Here is a 6,000-nt window from a genome sequence, read left to right as displayed (position 1 = left end):
TCTTGGAGTCTGCCCATGCCATAGAGGCGACTGGGTCCTGTTGTGCCGATGTCATATTAGCTCGGTATTCTGGCCCTTAGGCTTTGGGAGTGGCTCATGGCCTACTCAATTCTTACATATGGTATTGTCTTAGGTTGACAATGTTCCATGCTCGAGGTACTTGTTTCCCTTTGAGGGTCTCGAGCTCGTAAGTTTCTTCCCCGAGTATTTGCTTCACTCAGTAGGGACCTTCCCAGTTGGACCCGAGCTTGCCAGCGCCGGGCTCAGGTACCATAACTTTACGAAGGACCAGGTCGCCGACGCGGAGGTTCTGCCTCCTGATCCTGGCGTTATAGTACCGAGCTACTCTCTGCTGGTAGGCTGCGGTCCTGATGTACGCGAGGTCCCTTACTTCATCGAGTAGATCGGGGTTGGTACGTAGCTCATCTTCGTTTGTCTGATCACTGTATGCTTCTAATCGTAGCGTAGGTACTTCGATCTCTGCGGGGATCACCGCTTCAGTGTCGTAGGTGATATTGAAGGGTGCTTCTCCCATGGCGGTCTTCTCCGTGGTTCGGTAGGCCCATAGAATACTGGGTAGTTCATCTGCCCATAATCCTTTAGCTCGGTCCAGTCGTGCTTTTAGTCCATGGAGGATGACTCTGTTCGTGACTTCTACCTAGCCATTTGCTTGAGGGTGTGCGACTGAAGTAAAATTCTGTCGGATTCCCATGTCCTGGCACTAGTCTTGGAATTTGATATCGAACTGTTTGCTGTTGTCAGAAATCAATACCCGAGGTAATCCAAAGTGGCACACGATGTTCTTCCAAAAGAAGTTTTGGACATTTCGGGCTATGATCGTTACAAGGGGTTCGGCCTCTACCCACTTGGTAAAGTAGTCCACTGCCACTACTAAGAACTTCCTTCCACCCGTTGCTAGCAAGAATGGCCCGAGTAGATCGATGCCTCATTGTGCAAAGGGCCACGAGCTGGTGAGATACTTGAGGTCGACAGCGGATTGATGGTGAATATTGGCATGTCTCTGGCATTTGTCACATTTTCTGAAGAACTCAATAGCGTCTGCTTTCATTGTTGGCCAATAATTCCCCTGTTGAAGTGCCTTTTGGGTGAGGGCCCTGCCCCCCAAGTGTCCGCCGCATAATCCCTCATGAGTGTCGCGGAGTATGAGCTCGACTTCGGTAGGTCGCAAGCAACGCAGATAGGGGAGCGTGTAGGATCTCTTGTACAGCCGTTCGTCTATCATGACGTATTTGGTTGCCTGGCGCTGCACCCTTCTGGTTGCATTGCGATCTGCAGGGAGGGTCCCATTTAGCAGGAAGCTCGTGAGTGGGTCAATCCAGCTCGGCTCTGCTTGAATGACGGGAGCGACCTCCTCTGCCCCCCTTAGAATGCTAGGCCGGGGCAAGTCCTCTATGTACACGATCCTCATGGTGATGTCGCTAGCGTTGGCTAGTCTGGACAAGGCGTCAGCCTCAGCGTTCTCTGACCTTGGTATTTTCCTGATGAAATGTGACTGGAAGTTGAGCAGGGTCTCTCTAACTTTGGTCAAGTAGGCAATCATGGTTGGCTTGTGAGCTTCGTACTCGCTGGTGACCTGGTTGACCACGAGCTGGGAGTCGCTGTAGATAACAATGTTCTTTGCTTTTACTTCTCTGGCTAGGGCTAGTCCAGCTATCAACGCCTCGTACTCTGCTTCATTGTTAGATGCCGCGAACTCAAAGTGTAGCGCGTATTCCAGTTTCGTATCGCTCGGGCTGTGCAGAACTATTCCGGCACCGCTGCTCTGTTGGTTCGAGGAGCCATCTACATGAAGGATCCAAGGCTCCTTATCCCAGCTCACGCTTGGCCTAGCTAGGAGAGATTCTACATTGGTTGCTACCTCACGGGGCTCGGACTGAACCGTTCTAGGAGCTTCGAGCTCACCCGAATTGGGGACCTCGTGCTCAACCGGCCTAGGCACTTCGGAGTTGAATGTGCACTCTGCGATGAAATCTGCTAAGGCTTGAGCCTTAATGGCAGTTTGCGGCTTGTACTGGAGGTCATACTTGCTGAGCTCAATGGCCCACTTTGTTAACTGACCAGAGACCTCGGGCTTAAGTAAGACTTGCCTTAGAGGTTTGTTGGTGAGGACGATAACAGTATGAGCGGAGCTTCCGAGCTGCGATTATCAGCACGTATGCTAGCTTTTCCATCTCCGAGTATCTTGTCTCTACCCCCTGCAATACTTTACTAACATAATAGATGGGTTGTTGGACCCGATCTACTTTCTTTATTAGTACCGAACTGACCACTTCATCGCTCGCCGAGTGGTACAGTTCTAAAACATCGCCCTCCTCGGGCCGGGTTAAGGTTGGCACACTAACGAGGTATTTCTTGAGCTCGTCGAACACGAGCCGACAGTCTTGGGTCCATTCGAACCCTTTGCTCTTAATTGCCTTAAAGAACGGAATACAGTGGTCCGCCGATTTAGACATGAAGCGGCTTAGGGTGGCTATGCGGCCATTCAACCTCTAAATCTCCTTCAACTTCCAGGGTGGTCTCATATCTAAAATGACCTTAATCTTATCCGGGTTGGCCTCAATGCCGCGCCGGTTAACGATGTATCCTAGGAACTTGCTCGAGGTCACACCGAATACATACTTGTTTGGGTTCAGTCTCATATTAAACTTACACAGAATTTCAAAAACAAAATGCAAATCTTGTATTAATTCATGTGAGAATTGAGTTTTGATGACCATGTCGTCTACATAGCATTCTACTTTTTTGCCGATTAACGGTGCGAACAATTTATTTACAAGCCTTTGAAAGGTTATCCCTGCGTTTTTCAACCCGAAGGGCATAGCCTTGTAACAGTACAGGCCGAATTCTGTGATGAAGGTAGTCTCTTCTTCGTCCCCCGGGTCCATCTTGATTTGGTTATAGTCCGAATAGGCGTCCAAGAAACTTAGCAACTCATGCCTTGAGGTCGCGTCCACCAAACGATCAATTCTGGGGAGCGGGAAGCAGTCTTTTGGGCAAGCTCGATTCAGGTTGGTGTAGTCGACGCACATGCGCCACTTGCCGTTGGCCTTCTTTACTAGGACGAGGTTGGCTACCCAGTTCGGGTAGTGGACTTCTTTTATGAAGTTAGCTGCGAGGAACTTCTCGACCTCCTCGTCGACCACTTTCCACTACTCCGAGGATAGGTTGCGTTTCTTCTGTCTAACGGGCCTAACTACAGGATCAGTATCCAGCTTGCGAGTTATAAGGTCGGGGTCCATACTGGGCATCTCTACTGTGAACCATGCAAAAATATCCAAATTTTGAAGTAAGAAACTTACCAGTTCGGATCGTAGAGGTTCCTGGACAGAAGTGCCGATTTGAAGCGTCCGAGCTGGGTCTGTTGCTGAGGTTGGGACTATGACGGTTTCTTCTATGGGCGCGGCTCGTTCTTCGCCTTGCTCCGTAGGTCGCTCCAGTTCGAGGTCATCGACTACCTTGGTCTTTCCCTTCAGGGCGGTGACATAGCACTTGTGGGACTCGAGTTGGTTGCCCCGCGCTACCCCCACACCGAAGTCTGTAGGGAACTTCATAGCCAGATGGTAGGTGGAGACCACCGCCCGCAGGACATGGGTGATCGGTCGACCTATTATGGCATTGTAGTGGGAGGGGGTCGCAACCACCAAGAAGTCGTGTTTGAATCTGACCACACAAGGCCATGTGCCGACTTTCACAGGTACTATTATTTTCCCAAGGGGCCGGACTTCTTCTCCACTGAAGCCCACCAAAGGAGTGTCTATAGGCTTCAGGTCGCCTCTCTGCAACTGAAGCTGGTCAAACACAACTTTGAAGAGGATGTCGGCTGAGTTGCTTGAGTCGACAAGTACGCGCCTGACCTCGAAGTCGTTGATTCTTAGCTTTATTACGAGCGCGTCATCGTGGGGATAGTGGACCTCTCATGCATCATCTTCTGTGAAGAAAATTTGCTCTTCTGTCCTCAACCGCTTTGGGGGGTTCTGCTCCTCCCGGGTGGCCTCACGAACTAACGTCCAAGCTGCTACTGAAGTGCAACCCGCAATGACCGAACCTCCCACTATCATGTGGATGGTCCCCCGAACTGGCCTCTCCTCTGGAGGCTGCCTCTACGGTTGTTTGACCGGCCTGCTGCTGGACTCGAGAGCATCCTTACTGTGCTCCCCTTGCCAACCTGTTTTATTACTATTGTTATTATTATTTTGTACAAAGTTTCTCAAATATCCGCGATGGATGAGCTCCTCTATCTTGTCGCGAAGGTTTTTACAACTCTCGGTACTGTGATTGTGATCTTTGTGAAAACTACAATACAGACTCTTATTTCTTTCATTGGGATTCCCCCTCAAATGGGGTGGCCACTTCACGTACGGGGCATCCTTGATCGCCATTAGGATTTCGGCCCACTTCGCATTCAGTGGGGTGTAATCAGCTCGGTCCGCCACAGGAGCTCAGAACAATTGACCCAGCTTTGCCCCCCGAACTATATCTTTTTTCTTTCAGTTGTTGGAAGGCTCTCCTTCCCTCTTTCTTTTTTCGGGCGCGCCCTCGCCCTTCTGGTTGATCTCCTCTTCGGTAGCTATGAGCTTGTCCGCGAGCTTCAGAAACTCGGTTATGTCGCTGGTTGGTTGACGACCATGCACCATTTGAACTCTTGTGTCTCAAGCCTTTCTTGGCTGCTACAAGGCATACGACGGGGTCCAGGCGCGGTATCTGCATACAAGCATCGTTGAGCCGCTTGATATAGCCCCGGATGGACTCTCCCTCTCTTTGCACTATGTTGAGGAGGCTTTCTTCAGTTCGCGGGCACCTTTTGCTGGTGACGAAGTGGGACGTGAAAGTTTGTGCGAACTGCGCCCAACTTCTTATCGACCCAAGTGCCAAGTTTCGGTACCACATGCAGGTGGCTCCCCTAAAAGTAGTGGAGAAGGCCACACACATGCACGACTCACTGGCTCTCGCCAGGTGCATCTGTGACTGGAAGGCATCTACGTGATCATTTGTGTCAAATGACCCATCATACTTGTTAAGAGGGGGGAGTTTGAAGTCTTTGGGCATTGGGACTGTCAGGAGTTCGGAAGACAAGGAGATGAAACTGAGAGGAGGGGAGCTTTGACTTCGGCTGAGCTTACCTCTTCTTTGCCCCTGAGCTCGGGAAAATCGCGGGTGTCAGATCGGCGAGCTCGGCGGCGGCGTCTCTACTTCTTGGTGGGCTCGGCGTTCATGCTGCTCACCTCTGTGCCGTCCGGAATGGTTTGTGCAGGAAGTAGCTCGGTCTGCTGGTGATGGCTGCGGACAGAGGGATCCTGCTTGGAGTTTGTTGCTAGGATCTCAAATCGGTTCTCAAGGAGCGGGGTTTCAAACTTCGACTGCCGAGGTGATGTAGACATAGCGAGCTGGGGTCCTCTCGACCTATTCGCTCGTGGCGAGACTGGGGTAGCTGGTCTCTCTCGTCTGCCGTGGGGGGAGGCCTGGTTTTTTGGGAGGTTTTGGGAGGCCTCTCCTTGGCCAGAGAGGCGCTCGTCCTGGTGGCGAGACTTAGCTTGCTGTGAGGCTAGGTTCCGAGGTGGGAACTGCTGCTGATACTGATACTGGGAGACCTGGTGCAGTACGTGTTGTTGATAGAGCTGAAGTTGCTGGAACTGTTGCATTTGGACCTGCATGGCCCGCATGCACTACATCAAGTTCTCCAGTTGGTTCGGGCTGGCTGCTGGGGGCATGACCAAAGGTTCGGCGAACGTCGCTCCGACTGTAGCAGGGAGTGGGGTGATGACAGGTGCTATTGTGAGAGGCACATTCAAGCTCGGGATTCCATACACCGAGAGGGGGATGGTGAACTGTTTGATACAGACAGTAGGAAGCTGGGGTTGTTCCCTGGAGTTATCCATTTCCGTGCTTCACCTGACGTTGCTAGAAGAAGCCATGAGTGTTGAATTTTTTTCAAGGAAAAAAAAGAACTGCGAAAGTTTAGAGAGAAAGGCTTTTTGAAGC

The sequence above is a fragment of the Nelumbo lutea genome, chromosome 4 (assembly GCF_056320005.1).
Source record: "Nelumbo lutea isolate HS-2025 chromosome 4, American lotus-T2T, whole genome shotgun sequence".
Lineage (NCBI taxonomy): Eukaryota > Viridiplantae > Streptophyta > Magnoliopsida > Proteales > Nelumbonaceae > Nelumbo > Nelumbo lutea.
The sequence above is the reverse complement of the archived record's forward strand: the minus strand, read 5'-3'. Positions refer to the sequence as shown.